The sequence below is a fragment of the Haematobia irritans genome, chromosome 3 (genome assembly GCF_050003625.1).
Source record: "Haematobia irritans isolate KBUSLIRL chromosome 3, ASM5000362v1, whole genome shotgun sequence".
Lineage (NCBI taxonomy): Eukaryota > Metazoa > Arthropoda > Insecta > Diptera > Muscidae > Haematobia > Haematobia irritans.
The window spans coordinates 168,050,504-168,064,324 of NC_134399.1; the positions used below are offsets into that span (position 1 = coordinate 168,050,504).

General features: G+C 28.8%; 1 protein-coding gene across 4 annotated transcripts in view; it reads right to left on the reverse strand.

The window, feature by feature from the left end:
• Positions 1-13,821, reverse strand: part of Fur2 (furin-like protease 2) — a 797,201-nt gene that overhangs the window by 639,758 nt on the left and 143,622 nt on the right. The gene's annotated exons all lie outside the window — the stretch shown is intronic.

Consider the following 13,821-nt stretch of genomic DNA (forward strand, 5'->3'; position numbering starts at 1 on the left):
TTTGTCTACTACATGAAATTCATACAATTCAATAAAGAAAATTCTCAAAAGCCTACATTAAATTTAACCCTAAAGCTACAAGATATTTTGTTTTTAAATAAACACACACATATACAGTTACATTGATTTAGGGATAATTCGTAGGCAGCCAGACACATGTCTTTAATCTGACATTGAGTGTCCATATACATGTCTACCAAAATATCCCCAGGCTACAAATATCTAAAATATCATGAAAAGATATGTAAACAATATCATTGTTACACCATATTCAAGAAAATTATAAAATTCCATTCACACAACACAGCAACCATAATGAAAATATCCTTTTGCTGAGAAAAGAATGGGGAAAAAGGAGAGTAGACGAAAACGAATTTATAAAAGCCCATTTCATATATTTTGAGTGGCATGTAGATGGTATAGCTTTGCCCCCAAAAAGGGATGTCTAATGAGCTGGTTTGGAGAAGGGGGTTCATGTTTAGGGTACAATGATTTCAACCACCAACAGGAAACGGACACCAAAAGCAAGACCTATACCCGCAAAGTAATGTGCTAAAATTTCCTTTTAATGCTTTTACATTTTTCATGAATGTTGTTTTCTAGTTTTTGTACTTTCCCTTTTTTTGTTATCTATAATTGTTTTTCGTAATCTCAGTCATAATTCTAACTGGTTTTCTAGGTATTGCGGTGTGTGGGATTGTTAGGTCACACCATTATACTAAAGGTTTTGGAAGAGTTAAAACCAACAAAGGAAAAAACGAACAGTGCTTTGAACTTAATAGACCTCTTTTAAATATTTTTAATAGAACAGAATGGAGTTTCCTATAGGAAACTGTAATTCAGCCTGGCTGAATAAAGTTTTGTATACGAAAACTTTAATTCAGCCTGGCTGAATAGAGTTTTCTATATAAAATCTTGAATTCAGTCTGGCTGATTAAAATTTTCTATAGAAAAACTTTAATTCAGCCTGGCTGATTACAATTTTCTATAGGAAAACTTAAATTCAGCCTGGCTGACTACAATTTTCTATAGGAAAACTTTAATTCAACCTAGCTGAGTTCATTTTGGCGGAGTTTTTTATAGGATACTTTAATTCAGCATGGCTGAGTAGAGTTTTGTATACGAAAACTTTAACTCAGTTTGGCTGATTAGAGAATTGAACAGAGTTTTCTATAGGAAAATTAGAATTCAGCCTGACTAACTAAATTTTCTATAGGAAAAGTTTAATTCAGCCTAGCTGAGTTCATACTGGCAGAGTTTTTTGTTTTATAGGAAAACTTTATTTCAGCCTGGCTTAATAGAGTTTTCTATAGGAAAACTTTAATTCAGCCTGGATGAATAGAGATTTCCATAGGCAAAATTTAATTCAGCCTGGCTGAATAGAGTTTTCGACAGAAAAAGTTTAATTTTGAATGGTTGAATAGTTTTCTATAGCAAAAATTTTAATTCAACCTGATTGAATAGAGTTTTTGATATGAAAAATTTAATTCAGCCTCGCCGAATAGTGTTTTCAATAGGAACACTTTAATTCAGCCTGGTTGACTAGAGTTTTCGATAAGAAAACTTTAATTCAGCATGGCTGAATAGAGTTTTCAATAGGAAAAGTTTAATTTTGAATGGCTGTATAGTTTTTTTATAGAAAAACTTTAATTCAGCCTGGTTGAAAAGAGTTCATTAATTCAGCATGACTAAATTTAGATTTCAATAGGTAAACTTTAATTCAGCATGGCTGAATACAGCTTTCAATGGGAAAACTGTAATTTAACCAGGCTGAATTAAAATTTTCCGGAAAAGTTTAATTTTGAATGGCTGAATAGTTTCCTATATAAAAATTTTAATTCAGCCTGGCTGAATAGAGTATTATATAGGAAAACTTTAATTTTACTTAGCTGAATAGAGATTTCTATAGGAAAACTTTAATTCAGCCTGGCTAACTACAATTTTCTATAGGAAAACATTAATTCAACCTAGCTGAGTTCATCCTGGCGGAGTTTTTTTTATAGAATACTTTAATTCAGCCTGGCTGAATAGAGTTTTCAATAGGAAAACTTTAATTTAGCCGGGCTGAATTGAGTTTTCGATAGGAAAACTTTAATTCAGCCTGGCTGAATAGAGTTTTCGGTAGGAAAAGTTTTATTTTGAATGGCTGAATAGTTTTCTATAGAAAAAATTTTAATTCAGCCTGATTGAATAGAGTTTTCGATAGGAAAACTTTAATTTAGCCTTGCTGAATAGTTTTCTGTAGAAAAACTTTAATTCAGCCTGGTTGAAAAGAGTTTTCGATAGGAAAACTTTAATTCAGCCTGGCTGATAGAGTATTCTATAGGAACACTTTAATTCAGTATGGCTGAATTTAGTTTTCAATAGGAAATTTTTAATTCATCGTTGCTGAATACATTTTTTTATAGAAAAACATTAATTCAGCATGACTAAATTTAGATTTCAATAGGTAAACTTTAATTCAGCATGGCTGAATACAGTTTTCAATGGGAAAACTGTAATTTAGCAAGGCTGAATTAAAATTTTTATGGCTGAAATACAGTTTTCTATATGAAAAATTAAATTCAGCCTATATATTATGTAGCTTTACTGCATTACATTTTTCTGTAGGAAAACAGCTGTTGAGAGTGGCTGAATATCAGTTTTGTATAGGAAAACTTTAATTCACGCTAACTATATATACTTCAGATTGACTGCAATACAGTTTTCTATAGGAAACCAGTTATTCAGCCTGGCTGAATATACACTGTTAGAAAAATATGTTTTTCATATGTTCCGATATAAACAAAAAGTGTTTCGGGCACAATTTTTAAACACAATATATTTAAGTGCAAACATGCAATGTTCCTAAATTAACTCTAAATGTTTGGGACACATATGTTAGTATGTTAGAATATATTATGTTTGGGGCATGAATGTTTCATAAAAATAATATGTGTGAATGTAAACATATACACATTTACAAATTTCGAGTAAACATATATATGTTGTGATATTTTATTCAGAGAGCGACAGAGAGAGAGAAAGTATAGAGAAAGAAATAGAAATGGAAACCGGGAGGGTTGACGAAAGATATCAACATAACACAGCGAGAGAATCAAAAGAGAGCAACTTGTGTGAAATTGTTTGTATGTTGTTTCGGAAAACTGTTTTATGACAAGGCCAAAAATTTGATATGCTTAAGTCTAAATATTATTTAATTTGAATATTAGAATGAGTATTCGGAGTAAAGAGAATAGACATTTGAAAAAAAAAACAGCATGTAAAAAACTGTACACCCCTAAATAAATTTATGTGTATATTATAAAATTATTTATGTATGTTTATACTCGACTCCACGTTCTTCTTTTGTTAGAGTTTTTGGATTCCTTCCAAAATTTCAAACTTTTGTACCAAAAACAGTTTTTTATTACAAAATTTTTCCAATAAAAAAAATAATATTTTATCCAAAAGCTCAGTCCATTTCGTTTATATCAAGCACTGTTTCTGACTGTTAATAACCCACATTTCGAAGTTTCATTATAAAAATTTAATATAGTATAAATATAAATGTGTAAATTAAAAAAAAAATTGGTGTACGGTCGGAGCAGGGATTGAACCCACGACCCTTTGCATGAAAGGCGGACATGCTAACCATTGCTCCACGTGGCAAACAAATGTATGTTTCTGTTAAATAATGTTTTGTTTGCATCGGCTCGTCGGCGCTGCAGACTATGCTACATAAATATAACTTATAACGATAATTGTCTATTGATGGCAATAACAGCTACGTAGCCCAGTAGATAGTGTGATGGCTTACAAACTGTATGGTCCTCGGTTCGATTCTCCGTCCAGGAGAATGGTAACAATTAAAAAAATTATAAAATTGAATAATTTCTTCAACATTATTTGTATTACAGAAAAGGGTGCCAAGAACTAAAAAATTTCGTGGAAATGAAAATTATGTGAGGGAATGAGCACAATCTTCTTTGGGGAGAATTCTTCCAAGCATATAAAATTTTTGGGCTCAAAATGCTTCCAAACATACAATATGTTCACATAAGACAAACATATTAATGTTTCGGCAGTATCCAATAATATATATGCTTCCTGCAAAATATGTTTGGAACATATGTTAGAGAAGCGATTTTTTTTGAGGGTGTATGTACGATTATATAGGAAAATTCCGCTAGACTGAATTCATATGTTTTGGTACACTGTTTTCTCATTTACTGCAACTACGTGCTTTTTTCCTAAGGGGAATTTCTTACTATAGTTTTGTTTCATTTTTCTACTTCCTTTTTGTGTAATTAATGGTCTCTAAATGACGTTATTTTAAGTGTTTACTTTTTTCTTTACACTTTATCAATTCGCTCGGGTCTCCACTACTCTCTACAGTCCTATTTAGATATTTGTCCATGTTTCTCATTTAATTGCGCTGTTCTTTCGTGGTTATAGGTAACCAGTTTTAGAGCTTTTTAACCTAAGAGTTTGCCTTGACAGCATTTCTTTGTGGAAGTTTCGAGCGTTTTGTGTTTTTTTTTTTTGTTTGTTTGTCTCCTGGCCTATCATAAATGTCTTGCGATTTGCGTGTTGAACCAATGTTAATAACACTAATTTGCAACGAATGAAACGCGCAATAATACCAACAAAAATCTAATAATTTTTCTTAAAGATTTTTTATGTGGCATTTTTAGTGGTGAATTAAGTTAACTTTATTATGGTGACTTGGGTTAACACAATTTGTGGTTGCTGTTGTTAGTTAACAAAGTTAATTTAGATAACCTTGAGTGAAACCCAGTTTATCGTATATGCGAGTACGCCGTTGCTAAAGTCAATGTGATTTGTTAGTTGCTGCTATTTGGGTTTTTTCCGATACAAATCATTTGCTCCTCTAAGAGGCTCCAAAACCAAATCTCGGGTTCGGTTTATATGATTATTGACTGATATGGACCACTTTTGGCATGATTGTTAAATATCATATACTACCACCACGTACGAAATTTCAGGCAGATTGGATGAATTATGCTTCTCCAAAAGGCACCAGAGGTCAAATCTAGGGATCGATTTATATGGGGGCTATATATAATTATGGACTGATATGAACTAATTCCTGCATGGTTGTTGGATACCATATACTAACATCACGTACCAAATTTCAACCGAATCGGATGAATTTTGCTCTTCCAAGGGGCTCCGGGGTTCAAATCTGGGGATCGGTTAATATGGGGCCTACATATATTTATTGACTGATTTCGACCAATTTTTGCATGGTTGTTTGAGGCCACATATTAACACCACGTACCAAATTTCAACTGAATCAGATGAATTTTGGTCTTCCAAGAAGCTCCGGAGGTCAAATCTGGTGATCGGTTTATATGGGGGCTATATATAATTATGAACCGATGTGGACCAATTTTTGCATGGTTGTTAGAGACCATATACTTACACCATGTACCAAATTTCAGCCGGATCGGATGAAATTTGCTTCTCTTAGAGGCTCCGCAAGCTAAATCGGGGGATCGGTTTATATGGGGGCTATATATAATTATGGACCGATATGGACCAATTTTTGCAGGGTTGTTAGACACCATATACTAACACCACGTATCAAATTTCAACCGCATCGGATGAAATTTGCTTCTTTTAGAGGCTCCGCAAGCCAAATCGGGGGATCGGTTTATATGGGGCTATATGTAATTATGGACCGATGTGGACCAATTTTTGCATGGTTGTTAGAGACCATATACTAACACCATGTACCAAATTTCAGCCGAATCGGATGAAAATGTGCCTACCCGAAATATTCATTTTAGACCCCATAAAATATATACCGATCGACTCAGAATCACCTCCTGAGTCGATCCATGTATTTGTTGTTCGAAAGATTCCGGTCGCAATTAGTAACCGAATTTGGTAAATTAAATTTGGTATGTGTCGTTTTTTTTTTTGGCACAGGGACGAACGCTATTGAATTTGAATGAAATCGTATCAAATTTAGATATAACTCCCATATATATGTATCGCCCGATTTCGATAAATGTGGTCAAATTGCCTTCATTTAGTAATGGAGTCAATATTAGTGGCATACTAACTCTGTAGGTTCAGAATCAACTAAAGCTCCTAATATCAAACATTTCTGTTCAGATTGTGATAAAACTCCCATAAACATGTACCCATTAAAAAGAGTTTAAAAATAGATGTTTTTTAACAATTTATTTTAAAGATGTTTTTACTTGAAACATAGCATAATTTCTACTGCAAGTCGAGTCTGAATTTGAAAATTTTAAGTTGTCGTTAAAACCTTTTTAATTGACTTTAATAGCAGATGAAGTCAAAAGCTGAAGTAAAGAATAAATAAAAATATATTTCCTAGAATCAAATACCCTAAACTCAAATTTTCAAGGGAATTGTGTCTTAAATTTGTCCTCAAATCAATTCTCCTCTTGTTTGGCTCGGAATCAATACCAAAATCATTAGTGTAAATAAAGACGAAATCTTTGGAACAGGGCATGTTTTTTTTTTAGGTGAATGAACTACGACCTCGGTTGATAAATACCATCGATAAATGCTGATCCTCAACGAAACTTAATTGATAGACGAACGCTATTGAATTTGAATCAAATCGGAACAAATTTAGATATAACTCCCATATATATGTATCGCTCGATTTCGATAAATGTGGTCAGATTGCCTTCATTTAATAATGGAGTCAATACTAATTCTGTAGGTTCAGAATCAACTAAAGCTCCTAATATCAGACATTTCTGTTCAGATTGTGATAAAACTCCCATAAACATGTACCCATTAATGTTCTTAAATATGGGAATGCGGTTTTTCCCCAAAATCTGTGCAAATGACAACCAACAAATGCGTATGTTTACTAATTCGTTAGGGATGGTTTAGGGTATGATATAGTCGGCCCCGCCCGACTTTCTACTTTACTCACTTGTTTTTTACTAACATTGTGTTCCACCCCAGGGCATTAGCCCTGTCTATAGATTTTGTAGAAGTCTTACAAATTTTGTTCAGATTGAGTCAGATTTAAATGTATGTATTTGAGACAAACCTTTATATATAGCACCCAACACATTCGACGGATTGGATATGGCATCGGAAATGTGGATCTACAAATTAGTGCAGGGTATAATATAGTCGGCCCCGTCCGACATTAGACTTTTCTTACTTGTTTTTACTTCAAATCGATTAAAAACATAGTAATAATAAATAATATGGTACATTAAATTTTTTTCTACAAAATAGCTACATCTGTTCTAGAAAAATTGGGAATTTTTGAAAATATAGTCGCCCGCGCCCGACTTTATGCTTTCCTTACTTGTTTGAAGAGGGATCCGTCTTTGGATCGTACGCATAAATCCACGATTCATCACCTGTCACGGTGTCATAGACGCGTTTCGAAGCACCGCAATTATATTTTTGAAGCAGTTGTTTCGACCAATCGACACGAGTCTCTTTTTGAGAAATTTACAAATTATTTGGGATCCAAAGCGAACAATTTTTTTTAATGGTCAAATGTTCTTGCAAAATTTAATGTATGCTTGTCCCACTAATGCCTGCGGTTGTCTCAATCGCATGATGGGTCACATGATGATCTTGCGATATCAGTTGGCGTACAGCATCAATGGTTTCCGGAACAACAACTGATTTTCAATGACCTTCACGAAATTTGTCTTGGAGCACTGAAAAAAAATATTGTCGTGTGGCCAAAGATTTCAAGTCCTTAAATTTCTAATGCGAATTTGCTTAGCATAGCAGTCATATTTTTCTGATTTTTTCCATGTCCAAAAGTCGATAAACTTTTCAATGAAGTATTTTTTTCCTTATAGTTAAGTAACTCGACTTAAAATTGGGTGTCCTAATATGACAGGAAATTTCGTTTTACTAAGGTTAACTTGGATTTAATAGTTCTGAAAAAATTTTCCAAAATTAATAAAATCATATTTAAATTTTTTGATATTTTGCATCTTGACTACAAAGCTAAAAAGAGTTTAAAAATAGGAGATGACCAATAGGAGATTGAAACCTAGCATAATTTATACTGCAAGTCGTGTCTGAATTTGAAAAATTTAAGTTGTCGTTAAAACCTTTTTAATTGACTTTAATAACATATGAAGTCAAAAGCTGAAGTAACGAATAAATAAAAATGTATTTCCTAGAATCAAGTACGCTAAACTCAACTCGACAAGGGAATTGTGTCTTAAATGTGTCCTCAAATCAATTATCCGCTTTTTTGGCTCGGAATCAATACCAAAATCATTAGTGTAAAGACGAAATCTTTGGAACAGGGCAGTGAATGAACTACGGCCTCGGTTGATAAATACCATCGATAAATACTGGTCCTCCACGAAGCTTCATCGATACACTATTGAGGTGAATCATTCCAGTGGCTGTAAACAATACAAATAGCGCTTGTATGTCAAAACTGCGCACAAACTAAAAAATGTCAAGTTGTACGATAGAACTGTCAGTTGGCAGATTGCAAAACTACACTCAAAAAAAGTGAACACTCTATTTCACTAAAGCCGATTTAACTTTATTTTACGTCATGGAATTATTATGTTTGGAGAAAGTTTCCTTTACTATAATATTTTTTTTGTCTACGTTAGTTAAATTAACTAAAAAACGGGGAAAAAATATACACAAAAATTTAAATTTGTAACTTTTACTACAAATGCGTGCATCATGAACTTCGTATGTCACTAAAGACATTCTTGCAATTTTGAACTCCAATTTTTTCCTTCAAACTACAAAATTTTCTTTAACTTGTGAAACAAATTAATTATGTCTAATAAATTTTGTTGAATTTGCCGAAAAATATTTACTTTGTGATATCGGTGTGATGCCAGCGTTTGTAATAATGTTTAGGTAAAATTTTCTAAAAATATTCAAAATTTTCTAAAATTAACCAAAAGTTTTCTTCCTACTGGGTTCACTGTTTTTTTTTTTTCAGTGTAGGGTTGCCTAATACCAAAAAAAGGCAATCCTCATATATTCTATATTCTGATTTTGACATTGTAGCCGAGTCATAGAAATGAAGAATTGAAGTAGGAACACCTTTAAGACACAATTCTCTTTTAAATTTGAGTTGTGCGTTCTTAACAAATTTTAATTTATTCGGTTTTCTCAGTTTTTTTCTTCATATCAAAGTCCTTTAAAAACGTGACAGCTTTAATTTCAAAATTCAGAGTCAAGTAACAAATGTATATAAAATAAAGGGATGGAAGGCATCTTTAATTTTTAAACTCTTTTTAGCTTTGCAGATATGGTACAAAGAGTCAACTAATTTAAAAATGATTTTATTAATTTTGAAGAATTATTAAAGCCAACTTGATCTTAGAAATCATCATTAAGAACAAGAAATCATTGGCCTGATCATAATAATAATTTTTTTTCAGAGTACTCCTACTTTTTTCTATGCACTGCTATGAGAATAGTGGAATAGTATCCTCTAAAAGCCCACCTAAATAATAAATTCGGAAATAAGTTCTGCTTTTCGGTTTTTCAATGTTTTGTTGTTATTTATTGTGTCGACACACTGAAAAAAATATTTTCGTGAGGTCAAAGATTTCATGACTTTAAAATACGAATACAAATTTTGCTTAGCATAGAAGACGCATTTCTCTAAATTAAAGTTATTTTCCTTGTCCAAAAGTCGATAAACTTTTCAATGAAGTCGTATTGTCCTTATAATTAAGTGATTTGACTTAAAAATGGGTATCTTAACATGAAAGAAAAAATTTATAGGCTAAGGTCCACTTGACTTTAATAGTTCAGAAAAATTCTTTAAATTTAATGAAATTGTCTTTAAATTTGTTGTCTTTTTGCATCTTGACTACAAAGCAAAAAATCGTTCAAATATTGGACATGTTTTTCAAAACTTTATTTTAAAGAAGTTTTTTACTTCAAACATAGCATAATTTCTACTGGAAGTCGAGTCCTAATTTGGAAAATAAATTTGCAGTTAACTCGTTTTTAAAGGACTTTGATAGCATATGAAGAAAAAAAGCTGAGAAAGCGAAAAATTAAAATTTGCTTCCTAGAAGCAAGTACACAAAACTTAAATTTAAAAGTGAATTGTGTCTTAAAAGTATCCTTACTTGTATTCTCCGCTTCTTTGGCTCGGAATCAATACCAAATTTTTTAAAGTAAAGACAAAATCTTTGGAACCGAGTATGCTTTTTTTTCAGTGTAAAATAGCTGATCCCATGCAAACATTTTACTTACTTAATGGTTTATCCTCCGGTTAAGTACTAAACAGAGATAGCAAGGCCCGTCATGAATTTATGAAAACCTTATTTTCTTCCTTTAGTTTCATATCAAAACGATAAATCTTTCGTAATTTAAAAACTATGTAGCCATGTCATGGTCATGATTAACGTGTAGGCTTTGTTCGTTTTTATGGACACCAGCCCTCTTTGCAAATTAACTTAGATTAGCATCTTAAAGATTAGCAAAAGGAAACATGTTATGGGCGTTTAAAAATTTAAGTTCCAAATGTAACAGGAGCCTGTTCAAATGTGATAAAATCCTAACACCAGGGATAATCAACCACACAAGCACACGCGCACATAAAACCCACAACAACATGAAATGACACACATGCTTACATCTACTAACACTAATAAGCTTTATGCGATAACAGAATTAATAAAACGCAATGGAATATAGACAATGGTCTTTGATACAGGCACATACATAGTATAGTATATAATTTTATTTCTATAAAAAAAAATTGTCAAAATTTTGTTTCTATAGAAAATTTTGTCAAAATTGTATTTCTATAGAAAATTTTGTCAAAATTGTATTTCTATAGAAAATTTTGTCAAAATTTTATTTCTATAGAAAATTTTGTCAAAATTTTATTACTATAGAAAATTTTGTCAAAATTTTATTACTATAGAAAATTTTGTCATAATTTTACTTCTATAAAAAAATTTGTCAAAAATTTATTTGTGTAGAAAATTTTGACAACATTTTATTTCTATACAAAATGTTGTCACAATTTTATTTCTATAGAAAATTTTGTAAAAATTTTATTTTTTTAAAAAAAATTTTCAAAATTTTATTTCCATAGAAAATTTTGTCAAAATTTTATTTCTATAAAAAAATTTGTCAAATTTTATTTCCACAGAAAATTTTGTTAAAATTTTATTTCTATGGAATTTTTTTCCTAATTTTATATTTCTATAAACAACTTTTTATATAACAAATTATGTCAAAATTTTGATTAGAGAGAAAATGTTGTCACAATTTTATTTCTATAGAAAATTTTGTCGAAATTTTATTTCTATAGATAAATTTGTCAAAATTTTATTTCTATAAAAAATTTTGTCAAAATTTTATTTCTATAGAAAATTTTGTCAAAATTTTATTACTATAGAAAATTTTGTCATAATTTTACTTCTATAAAAAAATTTGTCAAAAATTTATTTGTGTAGAAAATTTTGACAACATTTTATTTCTATACAAAATGTTCTCACAATACAAAATATTGTCACAATCTTATTTCTATAGAAAATTTTGTAAATTTTTTTTTTTTAATTTTTCAAAATTTTATTTCCATAGAAAATTTTGTCAAAATTTTATTTCTATAAAAAAAATTGTCAAAATTGTATTTAAATAGAAAATTTTGCCACAATTTTATTTCTATAGAAAATTTTGTCAAAATTTTATTTCTATAGAAAATTTTGTCTATTTTTTTTTTAATTTGTCAAAAATTTATTTGTGTAGAAAATTTTCTCAAAATTTTATTTTTAATAGAAAATGTTGCCAAAAATGTATTTCAATAGAACATGTGGCTAAAATTTGATTTCTATAAAAAAATTGTCACAATTTTATTTCTGTAGAACATTTTATGAAAATCTTGTTTCTATAGAAATTTTGTCAAAATTTTATTTCTACAGAAAATTTTGTCCCATTTTTTTCTATAAAAATTTTGTCAAATTTTTATTTCTATAGAAAATGTCAAATTTTATTTCTATGGAATTTTTTTCCTAATTTTATATTTCTATAAACAACTTTGTATATAGCACATAATGTCAAAATTTTGATTAGATAGAAAATGTTGTCACAATTTTATTTCTATAGAAAATTTTGTCGAAATTTTATTTCTATAGAAAATTTTGTCAAAATGTTATTTCTATAGAAAAATTTGTCAAAATTTTATTTCTAAAAAAATTTTTGTCAAAATTTTATGGCTATAGCAAAAATTTGTCAAAATTTTATTTTTAATAGAAATGTTGCCAAAAATTTATTTCTAATAGAACATGTGGCTAAAATTTGATTTCTATAAAAAATTTGTCACAATTTTATTTCTGTAGAAAATTTTATCAAAATCTTGTTTCTATAGAAATTTTGTCAAAATTTTATTTCTACAGAAAATTTTGTCCCATTTTTTTCTATAAAAATTTTGTCAAATTTTTATTTCTATAGAAAATGTCGAATTTTATTTCCACAGAAAATTTTGTTAAAATTTTATTTCTATGGAATTTTTTTCCTAATTTTATATTTCTATAAACAACTTTGTATATAACAAATTATGTCAAAATTTTGATTAGACAGAAAATGTTGTCACAATTTTATTTCTATAGAAATTTTTGTCGAAATTTTATTTCTGTAGAAAATTTTGTCAAAATTTTATTTCTGTAGATAAATTTGTCAAAATTTTATTTCTATAAAAAAAATTTGTCAAAATTTTATGGCTATAGCAAAAATTTGTCAAAATTTTATTTCTACAGAAAATTTTGTGTCATTTTTTTCTATAAAAATTTTGTCAAATTTTTATTTCTATAGAAAATGTCAAATTTTATTTCCACAGAAAATTTTGTTAAAATTTTATTTCTATGGAATTTTTTTCCTAATTTTATATTTCTATAAACAACTTTTTATATAACAAATTATGTCAAAATTTTGATTAGAGAGAAAATGTTGTCACAATTTTATTTCTATAGAAAATTTTGTCGAAATTTTATTTCTATAGATAAATTTGTCAAAATTTTATTTCTATAAAAAATTTTGTCAAAATTTTATTTCTATAGAAAATTTTGTCAAAATTTTATTACTATAGAAAATTTTGTCATAATTTTACTTCTATAAAAAAATTTGTCAAAAATTTATTTGTGTAGAAAATTTTGACAACATTTTATTTCTATACAAAATGTTCTCACAATACAAAATATTGTCACAATCTTATTTCTATAGAAAATTTTGTAAATTTTTTTTTTTTAATTTTTCAAAATTTTATTTCCATAGAAAATTTTGTCAAAATTTTATTTCTATAAAAAAAATTGTCAAAATTGTATTTAAATAGAAAATTTTGCCACAATTTTATTTCTATAGAAAATTTTGTCAAAATTTTATTTCTATAGAAAATTTTGTCTATTTTTTTTTTAATTTGTCAAAAATTTATTTGTGTAGAAAATTTTCTCAAAATTTTATTTTTAATAGAAAATGTTGCCAAAAATGTATTTCAATAGAACATGTGGCTAAAATTTGATTTCTATAAAAAAATTGTCACAATTTTATTTCTGTAGAACATTTTATGAAAATCTTGTTTCTATAGAAATTTTGTCAAAATTTTATTTCTACAGAAAATTTTGTCCCATTTTTTTCTATAAAAATTTTGTCAAATTTTTATTTCTATAGAAAATGTCAAATTTTATTTCTATGGAATTTTTTTCCTAATTTTATATTTCTATAAACAACTTTGTATATAGCACATAATGTCAAAATTTTGATTAGATAGAAAATGTTGTCACAATTTTATTTCTATAGAAAATTTTGTCGAAATTTTATTTCTATAGAAAATTTTGTCAAAATGTT